The 26,276-nt window shown below is 35.7% G+C and overlaps 1 long non-coding RNA gene and 1 pseudogene across 2 annotated transcripts in view; one reads left to right on the forward strand and one right to left on the reverse strand.

The window, feature by feature from the left end:
- Positions 1-3,290: 3,290 nt before the first annotated feature.
- The window catches only part of LOC141491981 (uncharacterized), a 52,291-nt gene continuing 29,305 nt past the window's right edge, over positions 3,291-26,276 (reverse strand). The window contains exon 3 of one of the 2 annotated variants that reach the window (XR_012469822.1): positions 3,291-3,548. This is a non-coding gene — a long non-coding RNA (uncharacterized LOC141491981). Of the gene's footprint in view, positions 3,549-24,479; positions 24,765-26,276 lie in introns of those variants that run through there. The other variant, XR_012469823.1, reaches the window with a different exon arrangement.
- Positions 5,973-15,427, forward strand: LOC141491532 (zinc finger protein 706 pseudogene; annotated as a pseudogene).

The following is a 26,276-nucleotide window of genomic DNA, read 5'->3' on the forward strand; positions in this document are numbered from 1 at the left end:
GTTAACATTTGCCCCAGGTGCCTAGGCTGGGACCTCTGATTGGCGCCTGGAAATGGAAAAGAATGCAATTTAGAAGAGGTGTGGAAGAGGTGGATGTGCAACCAGACAATGGGAGCATCACTTCCCGGGTTCCTGTTGGGTAAACAAGCCCTAGTTGAGCAGGAAAGATATTTTCTACCTCCACTCCTTTTTCTGTCTTAGTCTATTTTTTCCGGATTCCCTTTTCCTTTTGGCTCAAATCCAAAAGATCTCAGGCCCCAGCATGCATTCTTTGTTTCTTATCTTAAGCTGTCAAAATGAAGGATCCATCTCTCCCATCCTTGGCTCATCTTTGTCTGGAGATCTCAAAAACTAAATCACTGGGTGATTAGACTGTGTCTGCACATACTAAAAGAATTGGGAATGATGCGACCTTCTTTAGAAGTCAGAGGAACAACAATCACCACACATACACACAGACACAGACACACATTATCCTGACAGTTCAGGAAGCATTTGAACCTTTGTGAAATAATTACTTCTCCCCCTCTAAGTATCTCTGCTGCTGTCTATACTCCATGGAAAATCAATGTAATGTGCAATATTATATCATTAGGCAGTACACAGATATGGGTCCTTGTTGAGCCTTGTGATCATTCATCAGGGTCCAAGACCTGAATTAAGTGGTGGGAATAAGAGTTAAGCACCTGGCTTGGTAGTCTTTGCATGTCAGGAGATTTGATTGATCACTTTCTGCTGTAGGATGTTGTCTTCAGTACCAGCTTCCCTGGGATGCCCTAGGAAACAGGTATCAAAACAAAACAAACATATTTGTCAGAAGGTGAAATCATCCAGAGGATGAACAGAAAAGATTGTTGTTATGCCATACTCAGAGGCATAACCTGCTTGCTGGGCCTTAGCTCTGGAAAAACGGGGTTTTCCTTATCAAGAATATCTTGACATTCTTAATTCTTCCTCAAACTAAGGCATAATGAGAACTCCAACTCAGTATCCTGCTTTTGCAGGTCAGGGCAGACTCAAGTTTCACTTCATTATTCTCCTGTACTCACCTCTTCACTGCAGCTAAATTGGATTCCTTGATGTTTCTGAAGAATGCTTTACCTTTCCTTCTCAGCTCCTGATATTTCCTCCATCTAGAGTGACCTCACTTCTCTTTTTCTGCCTTTCAAATTCCCAGTGATTTATTCCAGGTTCAGATCAAGTCCTCATGATTCATCCAGAAATATTTCCCCCATCCTGTGGACTTCTGAGGCATTTTGTTTATACTAGTCATGTGATATTTATCATATATTTTCTAGTTTTATAATTATTTGTCTATACAATCTTCTTATTCCTTGGTAAGCTCCAAAATGGCAAAGCTAATAGAGTAAGATTCATTTTTGTGTCTTCCTCAGCGCTTAACTGTCAATTCATGTCAAGTTATGCTTGTTAAGTGAATGAAAGAAAATACTAGAATAATAGAACCTCAGAATTAGAATGGATCTCTTCATCTAATTCCATCTTGGGCAGGAATTTCCATTAAAACTTGCTGAACAATAAGTTTTTAATAATTAGAGATGACCAGAAACTAAATGAGCTGCTTTCAGATGAGAAAGAATTTCAGAAAACCCTAGGGAGACTCGTAAGAACTAATATAGAGTGAAATGAGAAGAACCAGTACAACAATTTATATTAACATTGTGAAAATGAAAAACTTTGAAACACTTGAGAACTCTGATCACAAAATAATCATGATTCAAGAGGACTGATGATGAAGAATGTTTTGTTTAAATAAGGATATTCATCAGAAAGGTGTTTTCTTTAATGTGTAGATGATGGGGGAAGAGGTATTTTTAAATTGAAAGCTTAATTTTTAAACTACAAGCCAAAAATAGTATAGGTGATTGAGCTACAGAATTTAAGACAGCAAGATCTTACTAGTGTTATTGAGATCGCATACAATAATTTTCTCAAAATCTTGGCATCAGAAAGGATAATGCTCATTGTTGGAAGGGTTGTGGGAAATCTGGGACACTATTACATTGTTGGTGAAGCTGTGAATTCATCCAACCTTTCTGGAGAGCAATTTGGAACTATGCCAAAAGGGCAACAAAAATGTGTATACCCTTTGATCCAGCAATACTGGGTCTGTACCCTGAAGAGATGATGAAAAAGGGTAAAAACATCACTTGTACAAAAATATTTATAGCAGCCCCATTTGTGGTAGCAAAGAATTGGAAATCAAGTAAAATTGGAGAATGGCTTAGCAAAATATTGGCATCATGTTTTATTGATCCTACAAAATAACTATATTAATTTTTAAAATAGACATATAAATAAATGCTTTTATACACAGAATAATGAGAATAAGGGAACTTCAGACAAGGAATTATAGACTGCTGGTAGGTTGATAGGACAAATATTTTGAGGGAGTTGGGGATTTTATAGTGTAGGTTATTTTCAAGTGTTGTCAACAGTTCATCAAAGTTGATATTTTTATTTTGACTCCTGCTTATCTATACAATAATAATATTAATGATTTTCTTATATGCTCCTTTCCTTTTTTTCTTCCCTCAATATGGATGGAAATTTTATCTCTTTAATATTGACTTATGCAACCTGGAATGTAAATTAATAGGAAATTTCAGGTTTTATTGCCAGGAATGAAGTCATCAATTTAGCATAACTAAAGGGAGCATTTTGTGTAAAATACTGACCTCTTCCAAGTTTCATAAAAAGGACTAAATAAATAGACTAATACAATATTGAATATATGGAATACCTTTTTTGTTTCCATGAACATTTTACAATTACAGGCTGCTGAGAGTATTCACTAAAACCACCTTCTGTGAATTATTGCAATTTCCTACCCTTCACCTCCTTAAAAACTTTTCTTTCTAGTGAAATCTAGTGATTTCTCAGCAGTAGTCTTCAAATTTTTCTTGTTGAAATATGTTGTGTTCTACTTTTAAAAACTTCACTTTACAGGCATCCCTTTAAGATATGGATAAGGGAAAAAAAGTCAACAGACTGCTTTGATTTGGTTCCAGGAGAAGGAAAGATACTTGGGTTGCTTACTAGATTTACTTTCCCCAGCCCCTACAACCACCCCAACTAATTCTATAAATCTTTCTTTCCCTGGGATGAATCCTGTCCCATTGTTATCACTTTTCCCAGCAGGGGCAATGAGACTGGGAGCTGGCAAACTCTTCCCTCCTTTCAAACCTCCCTATGAGGCTCTGATACAAAGTCAATAACAAACTGGAGCAGGAGCAGGAGCAGGAGCAGGAGCAGGAGCAGGAGCAGGAGCAGGAGCAGGAGCAGGAGCAGGAGCAGGAGCAGGAGCAGGAGCAGGAGCAGGAGCAGGAGCAGGAGCAGGAGCAGGATCGGAAACAAACTAAGCTACAGCAGCACAGATGAGGCCAGACACACCATCAAGTGACCTTGGTTGCTGAACCTTCTCACAGTGAGGATTCCAGAAGGGTGCTGCATAGTCTTCATGCTAAGTCTTTTTTATTTCATGATCCAGATCACTTGTATCAATACACATCGATTTCCCCCTGCAAGGACTGACAATTTGGTGAAGTTTCAGTGTTGCTTCTTTGTCATTTGGATTTTCACCTAGTCCCATCTCCCTTAGCTCTATCTTCCTAGCAGATTCTCAACAACCAGAACGAAGTAGATGGGGGCAAATATGCCTTCATCTTAAAAATATGCATGTAATAGTGGGGGTTGGGAAGCTTGTGACAGTAATTCACTGCCTACTTTCTTTTGGAACAAATTTAAGTGATGCTGGGACTAAATAATAATGGAGAGGGAGCACTATTTGCTTTGTAACATCCTTCACCTTATCTCCCAGTTTAGAAACCGAAACTCTCCAAACAGATCAAGATCAGGTATATTCAAATTCTGGTATCCAGGAAAGCCAACTTCTTTCTCCAATCCTTCCCACTGCTCACCCTGCCACCCTACCAGTATCTATTCTTAAACATCCTTCTCTTTCCCTTGCCTTTCTATATAACTTTGTGCAATGCCTGTAGTTTGAAATTCTATTGACTCACATTGCCCCAATAATTTAAGTAGGATTATGGAAGGAGAATATTTGTGTAGCTTTTTCTATAATATTAAGGAATTATTGTCTGATAATTTCTGTGGCTCTCTGATTCCCTCTCCATTGTTTAGAGTAACCTTCTCAAATATAAATTCATCAAGATAATAAGTAAACAACCTCAACTCATTTCCCCTATTATTCTTCCACTTTCCTGGCTCTTAGCTTTCCTGACTTTGGGCACAGTCAGGTGGGCCTCTTCTTGACCCCCTCCCCAACTCCTCCTGGCCCCAGAGGAGGGCAAGACTGTCCATAAAAGTTTGGGCAACACCCTCCTCCATGCTGGATCTACATAGGTCTAAGTTCAGTCACATCTTGTGGTTATTCCTTTTTTCTCTTTCCCCTTTCTCCTTTTGTAAATTTCTTTGCTATTAATTTTTATAAACTTTCAGTAATAGTTTAGAGTAACCTTCTTCCCAAATGCAAATTCACCAAAATAACAGAAAGAAACCTCTGCTCATTCCCCCTACTCCTTCTGCCTTCTAAGGTGGAAACAGTTTTGTTCAACCTATGAATTAAAATCTAAGTCTTTTTTACCTCCCTGAGGCAGAATAGAGTTGTTTTTTAACCCCAAACAAATTTGGTATTTTAGCCCCCTTCTTTCCCTGTAGACATTTTCCTGTCAAAAAGATGACAACTTTTTCCTTTAGTAGGCTGCTGTTCCATGCTAAATTTGAGAAGAAAAGAAGCCTGTTAAAATTTGGTACCATATATTTTAACTGTAGATATTGTTGAGGAATATGGGAGTATTTGAGTTCCACAAGAATGTGAAGGGTGAATTGTTAGTTTACATTACAAAGACTGGGGTCTGCCTGTATTGTTATCCATGGACAGGTACTTGAATTAAGACAAAGATTTAGCCTGAATCTGATCAAAATCTGAGATTAGGCCAGGTCTGCCCCACCTCTGAGTTAATCTAGGGTCTGCATCTTCTTTGCCCATGCTCAAGAAGGTATCTGTTCTCGCTTATTAGTATAATGAGTAGGGTAGAGAAAAGCATAGGGACAAATGTATCGATTAGATTGTGACCCCAGCCAATGATTGGCATGAAGGGGAGGAATAAAGCCTTTCAAAATGCACATAACACCTGGCATTTCCAGATTCAGTTCCCTTCTCCCCTTGAGAAACCTGTGGCATTTATTTAGATGTCTTAATTTAAAAACCATTTTAAGCACTCTGTACTATTTGGGGGCTCATTCTGGTTATAATGTAATTCTTCCAGTATTTTCACAAAAAACACAAGAAAATAATGTGTTCAAATGGCTTGATTTCAAACACACACACACACACACACACACACACACACACACAAACACACACACACACACACACACACACACACTATCTCAGAGATTGCTGGAAAGAATGGCTTGGAGAGTGATTGAAATGTCTGGGGGTAGGAACCACAGTCTCCAGGGTGGTAGGATGGTGACCAGATCTACTCTGGCTTGGCTAAGTCCTCCATGTGGGGAATCTATCCCAAAGAGGATAATAGGTGCCCTGAAGGGAGAGAAGGAGATTTGGGGTCCTTCTCCAGGAATTTCCCCCTAAAGAGACTACCATGAGGATGGTTGCTGGCAGATTTGAGGTACAAGAGAGACTCATGGTTGGAAGATGGAAGGAAGGAAGGAAGCCAATTGGATCTAGTCTACTGAATGAGTGGGTTTGAATGTTCCCATGGAGTGTATATGTTTCCTGTGTTCATATGTCCTATGTCCTATCTTGTATAAGTGGTCTGGTTAGTTATTGCTGGGTCTGAGAACTCAGCTTAAATCTTAAACTGGGGGAGCTGGGAGTTGGGCCAAGGAGTTTCGGAAGGTGGGGGAAGAGGAAGTAGATCTGCAGCGTTCCCCTCGTGGAACTCAACCCCTTCTTCACTGGGCCCATGCCGCACTGGTGGGTGGAGTTAGAGAGAAAGGGGGGAACTCTTAAAGAGAAAAAAAGCTGTGGTTTAGGGAGAGAAAGAACTTTTATGAGAAATGATTAAGATTGAGAAGTTATAAGAGAGAAAATTTCTTATTCTTATGGCTGTCTGGGAAAGACCCATTTTTTTCCCCTAGGTTGGGAGAAGGGGGTGGTGGGTTGGACATGTGCTCCCATCTGCCATGATGTTCAGACTTGAGTCTAAACTGAATTTAGCTGAGGAATGCCCCATCCATGGACAAAGACCACAGCTGGAAGACTTCTAGTGCTTAAACCCAGCCACAGGTGGAATTAAAGGAAGAAATATAAGAACCAGGGATTGGGAGACACCTTTATTGAAAGGAAATCATGCTTAATAAAATGGCTCTGCTCTGGCCACATGGCCTAAAAGTACTGACTCTAACTTTGTTTTTAAGGTTGACCCATTTCTGAACTAAAGTTTTAAGAATCACTGAGGGTTTGAAAAAGGGGAATTAAGGTTGTTACATTCTGACAAAATCTGTACAGAATGGAAGGAATTAAGTAGCTTAGATTGTTAACGTGGTTTGGTATTTTAAACACTATTGAAACACCTTTGAGTTAAAGGAAAGAGATACGTGTTGCTAAAAAGAAAAATACATGATTATGCTATCAGGGATTGAGAAAAAGCTTTAATTCATTTTCATGTTAAGCCTAATAATAACAATTGTATTTTTATTTTGGAAGGAGTTTTTGGAATTGATGGATTCTCTGTACAAAGTACTCTAAAGCTTTTATCAAACTTAACTGTTGGGAAGTTTAGTTCTATAGTTGATAGCAAACTAAATGAACTGAGGTTTCATCTAATGTTTTAATCCATTGCCATTGGATTAACCATGGCATTAATAAGAATAACATTGGTATTTTAAATGTATTATATATGTGAGACAGGATTTTTGGAGGATCTCCATACAACTGATGGGGGGGGCTCTGACTGATGACTGAACATATAGCAATTGTGTGGTCCTACTGAAAGATAACTTCTTGATGAGTAAGAAGTGTTTTAACAGTTATGCAATATTCTTTTTATAAATTTACAATATTTATTACAAGTTTATGTATAGAAATTTTCTAATTATATATGTAAACTGGGAAAATTTGGGATATAAATTTATATTCTACAACTGTGGTTGTTTTCTTTGAAGTAAAAACAAATGTAATATGAGAATATGTGAAAAATACAAGAAAGATAATTTGAGAATTTTCTGTGACAATATTTAGCTTAATTGTTATGTGAGAATTTAGGAGATGATAGACAATATCCAGGGCAAAGGAGTTGTTTATTTGTTGTAAAATATAATAGTCTAGAAGGTTTCTCTAGTCATAGAGAATCTGATACATACAACATATTTAAATAGAGATAGAGTAAATATGATTTCAGATAAAAGGAGGTGGGTCAGAGATCAGAGGCCTCGAGGAAGAGGTAGGACATGAGGCATGTTGGGTCAGTCTTAGTTAGAAGTCCTGGTTTTAGCAAGGACCCAGAAAGGACCTTAAGTAGGGGATTCATTAATTGGGACCCCCCCTTTTTAAGATAATTGGAATTTAGTGAATTGGGCTCTATCAAATTTCTAATTAGATAAAACAACTATTTTTAGATCATGGAACTTTTAATCAATGTTCTCTTTTTATGTCAGATACCAGGATAGTCAGCAAAAAGGAAGTGTTACTGGGTCAATGTGTTGTCAAAGCCAAGGAAGTCAATGGGCTGAAGAAGGTGACAGGGATATATAGTTGAAAGTGTGGCTTGAGGTGGGACCCTTTTGACTTGACTTCCCCAAAGTGACATTTGGATAATGTCTCACCTGGAAGAATAAATCTGACTACCTGAATGGCCTCTGCCTGGACACTGACATTCAAAAATTATTATTTATAAATGAATTTTCCTTTGATGTCCTGGATCTTTATAGAAAGAAGTTTTAAGTCAATTGGAATTAATAGTCAGATAGGTTAGATATATGGCTCTGATACCTGCTATCAGCTACATTTTAAGATAGTAATTAAGATTCCTTAATTTTTATGTTAGAGGGGATATTTAGGTAAGAAGAATGGGAAATTTTTAGATAATTACAGTTTCAAGGTCTAATTGAAGGAAGGGACTTTGAGTCAGATAAGTATATCAGGAAAAGGAAAATCTATGGTATATTTGGAAATATTTTGGAATAAAAAATTCATTTTGGTTTAAAGCTGTTTGAGTCATTGTACCGAGAGCAAAATATTAAGATATTTTTAAACCATATGTTAGGTACTATTCGTATTAAGATAATTGGTAAATGTATATATTTCAAGCTTAAATTAATGTGATAACTCAGTGGAGTTTACTAATCTAGTGAGGTGGTTATGGAAGTTTATTGTGTTGAAGTGAAGTACGTATGTCAACCTGACAGTGAGTAAGGCAAGCTCTAAAATCTCATTGTCTTGTGATGAAAATATGTGCTTTGATCTGAGGAAAATGTTAAGCAGTTTCTTTTCAGGAAGAGAAGGTCTCAACAAGTCACCTGAGCTGGAGAGAAATTTTTGGAACAGATTCAGAAGATGCAGAAGGACATAGGATGTCTCTATGGGAGAAGAGAAGAGAGGAGAGACATTGGACTAATTCATCTTCACTATCTCTCACCTATGTGAATATTGTTTAGTCAGGGGATATGCCCCTTTTGATACCTGTAACTTACCCTTGATTCTGTACGCGTGAAACCTCTACCTGTGCCCCTCTCCTCATGGAGAGGAGGAGAGGCAGAGTGAAGATGATCTCCATTGAGAGATTATTGGGTAGCATGATAATCCTACATGAGTCTGTATAACTTATCTAGGGAGAGTCCTATCTCTGATGTAGCAAACAGGGTACTGTAATGGTGGGAAAAGAATCTAGTTTACCGAAGTCATTACCCAGTCTTTTGGTGTGGCTAACTGTTGGACTTGTGGTGGTCCACAGAAGTTTGAGAATTGGTCTTGGGTGCCAGTCCCCCTGAGTCCAGGCTAGATTCTCAGTAACTGGTCAGAGGATAGAAACACCAGTAGCACATAAGTGAGTCAAGTCAGGGCAACTATTGTCTATACCAGTCTAGCCAAGATATTTTCCTGGGGAGTAGGCAAATGTCTGTGGACTTGTCTGGACTGTACAATTTACAGAGATAGGTAGACTGTGACTGATGTGAGATATAATGATGGTACCTGGATCCCTTGACAGGATCCATTACGGTAAAGAAAATTTAGATTACCATTGTCTATACTCATCTGTCAAAGACTGGTCGGGAAGTTGTTATCTGGATTTACAGGTCTGTTGCTTGGGCACAAAATAGAAGTTAGGCAGTGGAACCCCAATTTATATCCTGATTAGATTCAAAGCTGTAATGGAAATAATTACCAGTTACACATCTAGGGCCCTGAACTTGCTGGCTGGCTAAGCCATGCAAACAAGAAAAAGAGTTATTCAACAGAGTTGTATTAGACAATCTGTTGGCTGGAAAAGGAGGAATTTATGATAAATTGATCCATCAAGTTGCTGTCTAAAGATAGATGACAATATGCATGTAGTGAAAGAAATAAGCAGGGAATCAGAAAGTTGACAAACTGGAAAATAGGATGTATCCTTGTCTCTGATAATGAGGAAGTAAAAATCTTGGTAGAAAAAGAATCAGTAGTCATGTCAATAACAAGAATTGTGATTTAGGGAAAAAATCACAAATAATGTATGGAACCCAAATTTTTATTAAAAAAGAAAAGAGGGAATTGTGAGGAATATGGGGGTATTTGGCTTCCACCAGAATGTGAAAGAGGAATTGTTAGTTTACATAACAAAGACTGAATTCTGCCTGTATTCTTGCCTGTGGCTAGGTACTTGAGTTAAAACAGAAGATTTAACCTCAGTCTGATCAAAAACTGAGATTAGGCCAGGTCTGCCCGGGTAGTTCTGAGTCATTCTAGGTCTGTGACCTTCTTCTTTGCCCATGCTTAAGGAGGTATTGTTCTTGCTCATTAGTATAATGTGTTGGGTGGGAAAAACATAATGTGTCAATTAGCTTGTGACCCCAGCCAATCATGGGTGCAAAGGGGAGGAACAAAGCCTTTCAAAATGCATATAACACCTAGCATTTCTGGATTTCAGTGCCCCTCTCCCCTTGAGAGAGGTATGTCATTTATTAAGATGCCTTAATAAAAACCACTTTAATCACTCTAGACTAAGTATTCATGAGCCGTTTATAACAGTGTGTTAAAATAGTTCATTTGTTTTCTTGGTATGTTTACAGTAAATTATTACACACTATTATAATTCTCTCTCTCTCTCTTCATATGTACTCTATAACATACAGTACAGTATGTTATTACTATCTAAAGTTTGCCTGAAAAGAATTACATTAAAACAGAACTTTATGATACAATATTAATAAGTGGTATCTCCCAAAGTTTTTCTCTGGTTAGGGTAGAATACAGAAACCTTGAACTCTGAAATAGTTTTTGAGGCTTTCAGGATCTAAAAGGAAAAGATTTCATATTTAGTAATCCCTAATTAGGTATTTAGAAGGAGGTTAATCATGAATTGAAGCAAAACAATATTCACTTTACATAAATCAAGATTTTTATAAATATTTTAAGTCTAAATGCTGTTAACACAATTTCTAAAACCAAAAATGGAAAGCTTCAATGCAAAATGACTTGTTTATAAGATACCTTAACTTTAGCTTTTAAAAATCTAGATGGAGTTTACATGTATTGGAATTTGGAGAATTTTCCTAAGAAATTTTTTTTATTTTAGAGAGAAAAAAACAAAAAAGTCTCTTGCCTATCCTAGATACTCCCTATTTTCATGCTATTATGAAAATTTGCCTAACCCCTTTCTTAGGAGAGTAATTGACTCTGAATATTAGATAAATAGAAGAATTTATAGTTATGAAATGCTCGTCCTCTTTAATTATACTATTTACTAATAGGTTCATCTTCCTGCTATTCTAAAGCTAGATTTAAACCAATCAAAAAGGTAGGTTCTGATATTTCCTCATAATTTACTTGAAATGTGTAGCATCACTGACTAATCATTTCGCTTTCTGACCCTATTGAAGTTTCAGTAAACTGGAAAAATATGTTTTGTAGGAATGTCTGTGGACTGGTGGATGGAACCAGGCCTGGAATCAGGGAGGACTTAAGGTCAAATTCATCCTCCAATTCTAACAACCTAAGTGACCATGGACAAGTCACTTAATCTTTCTAATTTTTCTCAACTGTAAAATGGGGATAAAAATCATCCCCACTTCACAGTGTTGCTGTGCAGAGCAAATGAAATGATATTTATAAGAGAAGATCCAATGGCAATATGCTAAACTCCTAGAACACAGTAGACACTTCCCATCTCTTTCCTGTAAACTTTGTCTCCCCTCACCCTCTCTCTCAAACCATGATCTCTTAGATGAATGTCAATGCTATCAGTCATGCAATTTATTAACAGCATAATAATGTTTTTCCTTCATTTTCAAAGAAGACTTTACTGAGTCCTACTGTCTAATCATCTTTACCTTGGATGACAAAACTAGACCTATCAAATTTCATCTTAATTATAGTGTTCCTAGTGTCTATCCACCCTTCCTAGTGTCCATTCATTCACTCTTCTTTCCAGCTTTTCATCATGAACATAATTGATGAGCAAACCAATACCACCTTTATCCAAATCACTTTTTAAAAAGATGAAATAGCCCCTACTTTAGAATGGATCCCTGGGGCACTCCCCCAAGACTTCCTGCTACTTTAATAGCATAACAAGCAATAGAAAAAGATTTAATATTACAACAACGTAGCACCTGGAAGTTCTTAGGCAATTTCACCAACAACTACAAATGTGGATTTTTCCTGAACTCTGGAAATATAGCCCAACTCAAGTTTTTCCCAAAGGAAGATGAGAAGTTGCAAATTTTTTTTACTATACAACCTGGTTTTTTCTACTTCTAATTCTCTCTCATTTCTCATATCCAATTTGTTGACAATATCTACTGATTTTACCTTTATGCCTTCTATACTTTTCCTTTTCTCCTCTGACATTGCTATTACATTTATACCTGTATTATTGCAAAAACTTATGATTCATCTCCCTGTCTCATTCTGCCATCTACATAGCTGTTTCCTAAAACACAGCTCTGACTTTTCTCAGCCCCTGTACAGTAAACTGCAGTGCTTTTCTATTACTTCCAGGATCAACTATAACATCCTATAAAGTCTTTATTACCTGGTCCCTTCTTACTTGTACAGTTTTCATCCTTTCAGTGACACTGGCCTCTTTTCTCTTCTTCAAAAATGAAGCTCTATCCTGACCCTGATTGTTTCTAGTCTTTACCTCCTAACTTCCCTGGCCTCTTTCAAATCTCCACTAAAATCCCACCTTCTGTAAGAATCTTTTTTCAATACTCTTTACTCTTCATGTCTTTTCTTTGCGACTGTATATATTCTCTTTGCAGTATTGTTTTTACCTTGTTTTCTGTAGTAGACTGAGTTCCTTGAGAGCAAGTATTGCTTTTTGCTTTTCTTTGTATCTCCAGTATTTAACCCAGTATCTGACACATAGAAGGAGCCCAATAAATTCTTGTTGACTGACTAGTTGACCCTTATTCAATTTCTCATATTCATAATAATGGCATTGTCTTCAATTTATACTGTCTCATACCACATATTCAATAAATTTCTTTATCACAGTTAATTCCTCCATAGAATATCTAGCATTTGCCCCCCTTCTACTTTGGCAGTTTAGCTTTAGCACAGGCTTTTGTCATCTCTTATTTGATTACAATAGTCTCTTAGTCATCCTCCCTGTCTCAGGTTTCTCCCAAATTCAATAAATATTTCACAACAATGTCAAAATATTTTTTCCTTTAGTATAGAAATCTATCACTGAACAATCAACTGAGATGTCTGGCATCCAGGGCCATCTCCAGTCATCCTGATTTGTATCTGGCCACTGGACCCAGATGACTCTGAAGGAGAAAGGATCCCCTCACTCAAAAATCCAACTCATGTGCTTATCATTGCATCACCCTGAACTCAGATCATCTTTGAGAATGAAAAAATAATATCATTAGGTGTGAAAGCATTAATTCTGGGATTACAGAAAACAAACAGCCCTTTTTGTCAAGAAGCCTCTAGTATAATGGAGGGGGGGATGGGAACAAGACATATAGAAAGGTCACAGAGTCTGATTATCATTAGGATGCAGCATTGAGGCAGATGGTAATAAAAGAAATACAAAAACAAAATCAAAAACATGTTCATTTCTGATGTTGACTTTGCATCTTCACTCTCTGTGTGCGGTTGCTGAAAAATTAATGAACTTAGCACTTCTAGAGACAGTTTGTCCAGTCCTATTTTCTTAGGATTTATCTCCTTATATGTGATTGTGCAACCTGGGCTGGAAGATGATGTCAAGTCCTCATGTTATATGTTTGCATAAGAGGATGTTCCAGGTTTAAGGGGAGGGAAGCATGGGAAGGAATGGTCTATCACTACTGATGTTTCACTGAGTACCTTTGCTCTAGTAAACAAGGAGAGGTGGTAAAATGGGATTTTAGAGGAAGAGCTATGGAATACCTAAACTATCCAGCAGTATAGCAAGTGGCAATGTATTCTCTTCTCTATTGTACTCTCTACAGTGGTTGTTGCATTTTCTCTCAAGTCCCAAGGTCACTCCCACCCCCAACAGGTGATATGTTCCTTAAAAATTGAGGTTATCCATTATAAGTATCACCATGAATTCCTTAATGTTACATCCTTCATACACCAGCAGCAATATTTTATATCATCTTCATTCTTCACTAGTAAAGGAACATTCATGTGGAGATAGCTAATAAACTTCTTAACTTCTCTAAATATCCCTTGAAAATCTCATTTCAGAAATTAAATGCCCCCTCCATGCCAAAGTTAACCCCCTTCATTTATACCTTTGTTCTATCTCTATTCTTTTTGACTCATCTTCTTTCCATAAATATATTCAGCTATTCCCTATCAAAAACAAAATTCTTCCCTTAAACTTGCTACCATTCTGTTCAGGTTCCCATATCTCTTTTCCCATTCAATGATAAAGTCCTAGAAATAATAATCTAAACTCACTCATTAGTGCTTTCACACATAATTGTTTTTCATTCTCAAAGAAGGTCTGAGATCAGGGAGGTGATGCCATGATAAGCACATGAGTTGGATTTTTGAGTTAAGTTACAAACCTGGCTATGGAAATACTCAACACACCACTGAAAATGGTTTCTAGGCACTTTGATAACCTCTATATGTCAGATCTGTTAATCACAAATTTATTAGTCTCCACTTTTATTCAATATTTGACATTCAACATTTTATTTTTTCATCTTTTCCTCTCCCTAAATTATGTGAGGAAGTATCCAAAAATGTTCTATCCTTAACCTTTTTTGTCATTCATCCTATTCATCACCACCATAATCTTTATGCAGACTGCTAAAATCTATCTTCACTCCATATATCTCTTTTTGAGCTTTGATCCACATCTTCATTTGTCTACTGGATATACACACAAGACAGGAATAAGACTGGATAGAAACACAAAATGATTTTGCTTCCTTGATATTTTCCAAGATGACCAAATTGAATTCATCTTCCCTTCAAAACTTGCCCCTCCATCTTCTGTTCATGGCACTACAACCATTACCCAGGCTGAAAACTTCCAAGTCAACTTTAATTTTTTTTCTTTTGTTGATCAAGACACCAGGGAGTTTGCTTGGGCAAAAATCTCTTGTAGCTGTCCCCTGCTGCACACTCACATCATCATTGCCCTGGTTCAGGTCTTCTTAACATTTCAGCACAATGGACCTAGGAGCCATCACTTGAAGATGACAGCAAGCTACTATTTACTTGGTGCCTACTATATACCAGGCAAATTCGATCTTCACAATGACCTCAAGAAGTAGGTGCCATTATTAGCCACCTTATAAATGAGGAAATTGAGGCAAAAAAAGTTAATGTACTTGCCCAAGATCACACAGCTAGCAAGTATCTTTAGGCAGAATTGAACTGGGGGTATCCCTCACTCACAGAGGTTCGGGGCGGGCGGCGGCGGAGGCCGTGCGGGAGTGCCAGGCCCGACCCGGACCCACCTCCCTCCCGCCCTGCCCACAGCACCCTCGCCCCGCGCGGCGCCTCAGACTCCGGACTGTCCCAGCCCCGATGTGGCTCGAGGACAGCAGAAGATTCAGCCTCAGCAGTAAAATGCCAAAAAACAAGCCGGGCAAAAAAAGGAAGCAAGCGCAGGATCAGAAGGCTGCTGCTAAGGCCGCCTTGATAGACACCTGCGCAGTCTGTAGGACACAAATGCCGGACCCCAAGACCTTCAAATAGCACCTCTAGAGCAAACATCCTAAGACTCCACTTCCTCCAGAATTGGCTGACGTTCAGGCATAAAGTTGTTTGCAGGTGAATTCAAGGCACCTATTGACTCTTCTACTATCTCAGACCTTAGGTAACAAACCTGCAGCTGCTTTTCTGCTGATTGATCAGCAAAAAAATAAAGGGGCTACAGAAACACTCATTTTTATGCTGTTCCCTTTTGGGTTTCCTGCAAAGACAATTCTATATAAATGTACAGTTGGGCCTTGATTTGGAAATCCTGAAAAATCAGTCCATCCTTCTTATAAAATTTTTTTTACAATTGTAATTATATTGATGTTCATATATTGTGTAAAATAATTCATTTAATAAAGTAATACTTTGATTTTACAACATCACAGGATAAATTCTTGTAGAAGTTCTGTTTCCACCTTTACACATCTGCCTTAAAATCTAATGAAGACAACAGCTAGAAATGCAAATGTGTTGCCTCTGTCCCTTTCCCATCCTTTGTTGCTTCTTCAATACTAAAGCAGACTCATTCATACTTGTATTCCTATTATTTTAGATAGACAGCTAACAAAATAAAACATTAATTGCTGTCCTTATAAACTTGATATTTTAATTTGTAGGTTCATTTAGTAAAACTCCTTAAGAATTATGTGCCATTCCCCTTTTTTCAGTTGGGCCTGTATTGGGTTGCCAATACTGAAAGCAACTTAAAGACAAGTTTTGAGAAGGGAATTGGAAATTCAACAAAATAATCCTCTTCTTGCTAACCCAAAATTGGATATAAATTAAATTATTGGTTAAAGAACAGTTATAAGTATTTGGTAAATGACTGAAGGAACTGAGGTTTCCTTCCTTGTGAAAAATAAGGTTCTAAAGTATGTATCTACCATAATGAAAAGGATGAAAAATTATTTAACCATGTTATGTAAGATTAAGCTTGGAAAATGTATAACTAGATACTGGTCCATCTTCACTCTGTAATATCACTTTCAGAATTATTCTAGATGGTTTTAAATTAATATTTGCCAAAATATTTGTAAAGTGAAGTCATTTAAATGGGCCAGTTTTGTGACTAGTAAATGCCATTAACAGGAATGGCATATTTAAATTAAGTACCCATATGGGTCTCATTGCCTTTAAGAATGTTATTTTGGTCTTATTTTTAGTATTAAAGGTCATATACATTATATTTGGGTTAAGGGTCTTAGAACATTTTTATATCTATAGACTTGTTCTTATAGGTATGTTAAAGGTATTTGTGGAGAAGGGAATTCAAATGAAGTTGAATCCTGCCAAGTGAAGAAAGGTTATCTTTAGGCATTGATTCTTAACAAATTATTTTCATCAGAACAACATGATTAAGTTTATTAATAGAGTATCCATTTTAACTGATTTTGATTTTTTAAAAAGTAATTGGAAGAACAGTAGCACACACCAGTAGCCAGATCTTTGTACCCTAGATCCTATCCTTTAATTGTCACTGTAGATTCTTCCTTCAGTTTTGCATCATCTGGTACATTGTATTATTACTGTTTCAAATGAGGTTTGAAGGGAAAGATCTGATGATTTGATGGAGATAGTTCATAAGAAAACTCTTAATTGTTCATCTGACCAAAAGAAAATCTTTTAGTAGTAACCTTTTCCATTTCCTAAATGTTAAATGACTATTGGTTATATGGTATCTTAATACTGATTTACCAGAATTCTGCCTTTATTCGTGTGCTGGGTTTTATTCTGATCAATTTCAGTTAAAGGAAGTATCTAAGCATAAATGTTTTTTCAATGCATAGTGGAGTTTTTAATTTAAAAAACATTATCTTTGAATTTCAGTTTTTTCTTTCAGTTGTCTTACTAATTGTATAATTTTTTAATAAAAGGTTTTTATGTTTGTATTCAATTTGTTATGAGAAGCTAAAGAACTGCATTTAAAGTTGTATCACTGGGGTGGCTAGGTGGCGTAGTGGATAAAGCACCGACCTTGGAGTCAGGAATACCTGGGTTCAAATCCGGTCTCAGACACTTAATAATTACCTAGCTGTGTGGCCTTGGGCAAGCCACTTAACCCTGTTTGCCTTGCCAAAAACCTAAAAAAATAAAGTTGTATCACAGTGAAAGGAAAAATAGCTGCATTTATCTCACTTAAACCTTTAATTCTCAGACTTAATATGTGAATTGTTGTCAGCTATTCTTTTTTTTTTTTTGGTTGCTATGTGTGCGTGTGTGTGTGTTAAATCTTGAAAAGGGGAAATCTTAAAAATTGCAGAGCCCTAACTAAATATTTTTGTACTTTGGAGATTCTATAACAGATCTAATTGTTATGATGTCTTTAAAAAGCTTAATAAAATATATTGAGGGAGGGGTTTTTTCCATGTATAAGTAGACATTAGTTGCTGAAGGAAAGTGGGGTTAAATAGTAATTTTGTTTTCACTCTTTCATATGAGTATACCCTTGTCAACTGACACACTGGAGGCTGTTGTGTGCTGTAATGTCTTATTAAAGAAAATATTAAAGAAAATAAAAGGTTCAGCATTCTAATCCCTATGCCAATTCTAGATGCTAAAAATATCCTTTGTACATTCTAATCATTTTTATTCCTCTGCACAAAAAATATTAAAGGATTCCACAATGGCTGAGTATAAAAATGAAGTCTTTTAGCATGCTGTTTAAATCGCTCCATTATCTAGCTCTTACAGTATTCTTTCACAGTACTTCAGGAACTAAAGTAGATGACTAATTATACTAAATTTTGCCCTTCCTAGTTGCTTGCACCTTAACAGCTTGATTGCATCTAGAACATTCCCGTGAACATTCCCATCTCCTCTTGATGACTTCAAGATCTACTAAAAATCTAAAAGAAAAATTGAGCATCTATTAGATAAAAGCAATGTCCAGGGAACACTATACATATTTCATTATATATGTGCTGCATTATGTGAGAAAAAATAAAATGTCCTATTTAAATAAAATAAATTCAAAATAAATAATGTGTGATCTCAGCAAAGCATTGTTATGTTATCGCCTTATCCTAAAATGAGGTAACAATAACATCATTTGAGAAACAATAAAATGTAAAGTTATCATGATTCTGTGCTTTTGTATAAGGCTTGGAGACTTATCTTTCATTTTCTCTGGAATTAAGGGGAGAAATATCTCTGGTATTTATTTATGAAAAAATAAAGTCTGTATGTCCAAATTCACAGTAACAATCTATAATGATGTAGCATGCCTCATTTATCTCATTTCTCTATTCAAAGGAATAATTGAGGGCAAGAGCTAGTTTCAGATGATATATTTATAGAAAATAAAAGTCAAAGTATGTAAAAGTTTTGCACAAATACACACATCTAATCTTTATCAAATTGCCTATCTTCTTAATGAAGAGGCAGGGGAAGGGAAGAATTAAGAATTCACAAATTAAACTCAAAAATTAAAAAAATACAAATTTTTATATGTAATTAGGGAAAATAAAATATTAGCATAAAAATGTCAGGTATCTGGTATTTGAGAAATTCAATATCTCCATGTAATATTTCCTTAATTTAAAAGATCTTTGCCAGAACAAATTCAATACAATGTAAATGATTCAACATTTCTTTTCAATAATATCATACAGCTTTTCCAACTTGGTAGAATTAGATTTCTTTAGTTTGAAGCAAGATAAATGGTATGAAACCCAATAGCTAGTTGGGAAAATTGTCCTCAGGTAAAAAAGAAGAACCATTTAAGAATCTCTCTATTCTCTAAGTAGCATATCTATTCTGTGACTGGCTAAAGTCCATTTAAAATTTTTAAGTGAATTCATTCTTTCCAGTCAACACTTAAAATTTCTTTTTAAAGTGTGGCAAAAACACCATAGTTCATGAATGCAGCTTTTGCCATAGTGTTGTTTAAGTCATTTCAGTCTTGTCTGACATTTTATGACCCTATTTAGGGTTTCTTCCTTCTCTAGCTTACTTTATAGATGAGGCAACAAAGAAATAAGGTTAAGATTTGTCAGATTCAAACTCAAGAATATGAGTCTTCTTGGCTTTGGGTCCAACACTTTATCCACTACTGTAAAATTCAAAATATACATCTCTTGTTTCTAAAATTCTAAACTTTTGCATTATCTCCTTTAATTGCCTGTAGCAGTAGCTTACCTCTTTATATCTTTATAAACAAAAAGGTTGTAAATAACGCAACAAACTTGTACTGAAACACATTTCATTCATAAAAAGTCATTTATAAGCCAAAGAGAAAAAAACCAAACACCAAATTGACAAATAGTACTTTATTATGTATTTATCACCTTCAGGATTATAAATTCAGCATAGGACAGTGAAATTGGAGGAATTAAAAGCTAAGAATATCAATTCATGTCTATAAACTACATAAGTAAGATACAATTTCAAAAAAATCATTGCAAATATGTATCCATACAAATTCATATAAGCTACGTTTATAGCCACTAGAATGTTGAATCCATAACTGGATCATATGTTGTTTAAATTTGGACTATTTCTCAGTTGTAAACTACTATACAAATGCTATTGAAATTAACATCTTCCTCAAGTTCTTCACAGTCAAGACTAGAAAAATGCCCTGGTGACAATTCAAGAGATTAAATGAAATGGTAGTAAAAATGTGATTATAAATTATTATATTTAATATTTAAAATTAATTAGAAGTTTAGATATCAGATATATTTCTGCCTCACATAAAAATATATTCCAAAAAGTGTTTTAGTTTCAAATATAACTATGCATGTTGATATTTGCCAGTAGAATACATAATTGAATCATGTCAACTGTAGGACAATCAGATATATACAATTTTATAAAAAGTATATATTATATATACTTATTATATATATATTATTTTAATTTGAAACAAATTCTACCATTTTTGTTGACTATTTCACAGTTTGAAGAATGTCTACCAATCTAATGTTTTATTGCATCAGATATTTTCAGTATCATAACTATGGCCCAGTTGCAAGACACATGTCCTTGAAAGTTGTATTAACTTTTGATGCAATTCAGGTATGCTCAGTAAGTTTTAAAAATTGTACTGAAAAAGAGGGAAAACTGAAAGTAAATGTTTAACTTTGAAAGGAATCAAGGTGTTACTAGACCCTTGATCACTGGAATAATTTGTATTGAGGCAACTAGATGGTACAGCAGATAGAGCACTGATTCTGGAATCAGGAGGACCTGAGTTCAAATCTGATCTCATTCACTTAATAATTGCCTAGCTGTGTGACATTGGGCAAGTCATTTAACCCCATTCCCTTAAATACCAATATATACATATATATATATATATATATATATATATGTATATATATATATATATATATATATATATATATATATATATATATACAGGAATTGCTTCTCACATAAGAATAGAATTGTACTTATGGTCAACAAAAAAATGAAAATTCTCTTGGCTAATTCATTCAGTTACCATAAGTTTTGAATTTGTGCTTTAAGAAGAGAGATATAACATAAAAAAATCAGGACAAATGAGGAGAGATACTTGAAGAATAATTCATAACTTTTGGCAGGACAAGCCAAGATGGAGGAATAAAGACAAGACCTTGCCCGAGTTGGCTCAAAACTACTCCAAATACATTTAAATAAGGACTCTGACCAAATTGTAGAGTGGTGGAAGCCACAAAAAGACTGACTGAAACAATTTTCCAGGCAAAGACAACATTGAAAATAAGCTAGTAATATCTGTCACACTAGGATGAAAGTGGATCCCAGGCCAGCACAGGCCTCAGCAGGGCAGCCTTGACAGCAGCAGAAGTCTTTGGGAGTCACTTAATCAACAGAGGAAGCTGCTTCCAGAGCTCTTGTTCCACAGATGGTAAAGTGGTCAGAAGGAGCTTACAGGAGTCTCTTTGCTATCACTGTGTCAGAACTCTCAAAATCTGATCTGGGTCAAAGTCCAGAATGAAAAGGAACAGTGGGGATGGCTAGGTGGAGTAATGGATAAAGCACTGGCCTTGGAGTCAGGAGTACCTGGGTTCAAATCTGGTCTCAGACACTTAAATACTTACAATTAATAATTACATAGCTGTGTGGCCTCAGGCAAGCCACTTAACCCCATTTGCCTTGCAAAAAAAAAAAGGAACAGTGGCACAACAGAGTTGCAGGAAGAGAGCAAAAAAGGGACACTCCTCACAGCTCCAGGGCAGAAAGCAGTGCTTGTGGTCACCCAAAGACCATAGCACAGGTCAGGAGAGTAATCACAAATTCTCCTTAAGAGAGATCTTGGAAGAACTGAAAACTTGCAGGCCCTTAGAACTAGCTTTGAAAACAGCTCCAAAAAAACCCACCAAAAGCTTGGGACAGTGTACCCTCCACTCTGGAAGCATAGTTTTTAACAAAGAGTAAAAGATGAAGTAATAAGACTTAGTAAATGAGGAAAGAATAGAAGAAAAAAATATTCCCTCCATAGAAGATTTCTGTGGTAATAAGGAAGAACAAAAGACACACAGAGAAGAAGATAAAGTCAATACCTCTACATCTAAAACCTCCAAGAAAAATATGAATTATTCTCTGGCTATGGAAAAGGTAAAAAAGAATTTTGAAAATCAAGTAAGGGAGGTAGAGGAATAAAGTGATATGGAAAATTCATCAAGCCAAATCAGCAACTTAGTGAAGATGACACACACAAACACACACACACACACACACACACACACACACACACACATACATGAAGGGGGAGAGAGAGGGAGAGGAGAGAGAGAGAGAGAGAGAGAGAGAGAGAGAGAGAGAGAGAAATTCTGAAGAAAATAACATCTTAAAATCAAACTGGGTCAAATGGAAAAAGAGGAACAAAAAGGACCAATGCTTATGGAATAAAGAGATAAAATCTCACTGAAAATAATTCCTTAAAATATAGAATTAAACAAAGAGAAGCTGATGATTTTGTGAGAAATCAAGAAGCAATAAAACAAATCCAAAAGGATGAAAAACTAGAAGAAAATGTGAAATATCTCATTGGAAAAATAACTGACTTGGAAAACAAATCCAGGAAAGATAATTTTAAAATTATTGGATTACATGACAGTCTAGGTACAATCTTTTTCACAAATTATCAAGAAAAACTCCCTTTATATTCCAGAAATTGAAAAGAATCCACTAATCACCCCTGAAAGAGATCCCAAAATGAAAGCTGCCAGGAATATTATAACTAAATTTCAGAACTCCTATGTCAACAAGAAAATATTGAAAGCAACTAGAACTAAATAATTCAATTACATTTGAGTCACATCCAGAATTTATCAGCTTCAACATTAAGGAAAGTAATAGACTTTGTATTACAACTAAGAATTAGAAAAACTGAACAAACATTTCCAGGGGAAAATATGTACCCTTCAATGAAATAAGGGTATTTTGAACTTTCCTGTTGAAAAGACCAGAGTTGAACAGGAAATCTGATCTTCTAATATGAGACTCAAGTGAAGCATAAAAAGGCAAGGCAAATAATAAAGGATTTGATATTGAAATGCTTATATTTCTGCATGAGAAGATGAAACTGATAACTCATAGGAACTTTCTCATTTATTAAAACAGTTGGGAGGGCCATATATAGAAAACACAAAGGTGTAGGTTGAATATTGGTTTAAAAGAGTTTAGGGATGAGAGAGAGGTTAAAAAGAAGCAAGAAAAAGATTTTGAAGTGGATAGAAGGGGGAATTGTGGGTGAATGAATGAGTCTTACTCTCATCAAAACTGGATCAAAGAGGGAAGAACATATATATACAGATATGAGTATAGAAATCTTACCCTAGAGGAAAGTGATGGGAGAAAGGTGAAGGGATAAAAGGAGTAGTCACATGCAAAACACTTTTGAGGAAGGACAGGGTGAAAGGAGAGAGAATAGAAAGAATGAGAGCAGGAAGAATGGGATGGAGGGAAATACAGTTAGTAATAATAACTGGGGAAAATATTGAAATAAGATTTCTGATAAAGAACTCATTAATCAAATATAGAGACCTAAGTCAAATTTATATACAGTAAAAACCATTAGACAACTAAGAAATGATCAAAAGATATGAACAGTTTTTAGATGAGGTTTCCAATGCAATCCATGGCCATAAAAAAGTCTTAACTATTGAATGGAGAAATGAAAATTTGTATAATTCTGAGGGACTAACCCTATAAATTTTGGATTGAAGACATAAAAAGAAAATAAAAAATGTTGGAGGGGACGTAGGGAATATGTGCCTAACCTTTGACCTAGTAATGTCACTTCCAGGGCTATATTCAAGAAGAGATGAAAAATGGGAAGGATATAAGGATAGTTATAGCAGCTCATTTCTTGGTAATTGAGGGGGTGCCCATCAATTGGGGAATGGCTGAACAGATTGAGGCATGTGATTATGATGGAATGCATTCTCCTATAAGAAATGATGAATAGGATGCTCTCAGTAAAACCTGGAAAGTCTTACATGAGTAGATGCAATAGGAAATATATTTTAAACAAAGTAACAGTAATATTATAGGATGATCAATTGTGAATGACTAAGCTTTTCTTAGCAATGCTGAGAAGGACTTATGAAGGACTTATGATAAAGAATATATTATTCATCTCCAAGGACAGAGATAATTGTATCTTAAAACAGATTGAAGCATACTTATTTTTACTTTATTTTTCCTTGAGATTTCTACTTTGGTGGGGGAGGGGAGGAGAAAGGGGGTGGTTTACTTTCACAACATGACTTTATGGTAATGTTTTGCAAGACTACACATTTTTAACCTATCTCAAATAACTTTTCTCAATGAGGTGGAGAGGTAGAAGGGAAAGAATCCAGAACTCAAAGATTGAAAAATGACTGTTAAAACTTGTTGTTACAGAACCAAGAAAAAATTGAAATAAAGCTTTGAATAATTCACTACTTTTATAAAGGTTCTACAAATTGTACAATTATATTTGTCAACAGAAAACAGAAAAATATGAAAATATAATTTAAATTTTCCAGGAATTATACATGTATATATCTTACACAAATATTTTTAAAACATAAACTACCAAAATATTATTAAACAAATATTATCCAACAAATATCCGACTTGTATAGTTACATTTGTCAAAAAAATATGTATTCCACCAAAACAAAATATAGATATTCACAATCTACAGAAAACAAAATTTAAATTACATTAATACAAAGCCTCAAAGATTTTTCAAAAAACAGAAGTTTAAAATCTTAATTTATACTTCCCTAGGATTTGCCCCAACATTTACATGTATCCTACTAAAATATTTTTGAAATGTATATTATAGAAATACTTATTATTAAATAAAATATTAAAATTTCCCAAGTCCAAATAATTTCTTCTTTTGACAATTATTCATTGTTAGGTTTCTGATGTGGTAGCAGTGGCTCTCCATAGAAATCTATATAAAAAATTTTAAAAACCAAGACATAATTAATCCAAATTTACCAAATAAAATTCATTACCCAGGAAACCTTAGATATGAGGCAAAACTCAGCACATTTCTTAGATATTGCTTCCAAAACAAAAAATTTCCACCCACTGGAATAAAAGCCTGTATGTTGAGTTTGGCTTGGGTTTTTAACAGCATCAAGAGGCAAGATGGTCTAGTTTTTTAAATTCAGAGTCAAAGTACAGGTAACTATTCTAACTACTACCAAATTACTCTCTAATACTTCCTCATACTTTAGAAAAAATGCTACAACACTAACAATTTTGGGACCATCTGAGATGAAAGAGGAAAATGTCTTATTTTATACTTTCTAAAAAGAATATATTAAAATATTATGATGTAAAACTCTATTCCATGCAAATGTAAAGTTTATAACCGATTGCTTTCTGTTGGGAAGGGTGGGAGAGGGAGAAAAAAATTGTGAAATTCAAAACCTTGCAAAAAAAGATTGGTAGAAACTACCACTATATGTAATTGAAAAACAATAATATAATGATAAAAAATCTCTATTCCAAAGTCATTGATCTGCAATGAAGAAGTTGTATTAATAAAGAAACATCAGATAACCAGTTAACTGTAAGTCATCTTCTTAAATGCTCTTTTGAATCTAGAAAGAACAATTTATAATGCATGATAAATACAATTATTGCATAAATAAAAGCAATAAGGGCAGAGCCAAGATGATGGAATAAAGGCAAGAATTACCACAAACTCTCCCCCAGAGAGTAGAAAATGACTTTAACCAAATTCTTGAATGACAGGATTCACAAAAAGACTGAGTGAAACAACTTTTTCAGCCTATGAAGTTTTGTGGTAAAGCTCTTTTACACCTGGGTTAGAAAGGGCTGCAATCAAGCCCAGGAGACATCACTCTAGTGCAAACCAGCTTCAGTCATTCAGGAATAGCCCACAGGGCCTGGTCTGTGGCAGAGGCTGTGGTTTCCAGACCTCTCAGTCCAGAGATTGCCAAGGATTCTTGGGAAGCTCAGTAGGAAAACTCTTTCTATTGCCCAGAGTTGAGAGTGGATCCCAGTCCAGTGCAGGCCTCAGTGCAGATCTGGCCCCAGGAGACCAGTAATAGTCCTAGGAGTCACCTGGCAGGGAGTCACTCAGCAGCTCCTTACAATTGCTCAGCCATTATGGACTGTAAGAGGGTCAGGGAGATTGCATAAGTCTCACTGCTTTCTAGCCTTGAGGCAGGACTCTGGCTTTGCCTATATTTAGATCCAGGTCACAGTCTGGGACTCCAGCCTGAGGAAAAGGAGCTTTATTTCCATAGTGGATGGAGCAGGGACTCTTTTCATAGTTCCAGGTCAAAGGGGAGTGCCTGTGGTCATCCACAGAAATACCATAGACCAGGAGAATAGTCAGAGTCTCTCATAAGTCCTTGAAAGAAATGAGGTCTCTGGGGGAAGGGGTATCTGAAAACAACTGCAAAAACCCTCAAAAGTTTGAGACAAT

The sequence above is a fragment of the Macrotis lagotis genome, chromosome 6 (genome assembly GCF_037893015.1).
Source record: "Macrotis lagotis isolate mMagLag1 chromosome 6, bilby.v1.9.chrom.fasta, whole genome shotgun sequence".
Classification (NCBI taxonomy): domain Eukaryota; kingdom Metazoa; phylum Chordata; class Mammalia; order Peramelemorphia; family Peramelidae; genus Macrotis; species Macrotis lagotis.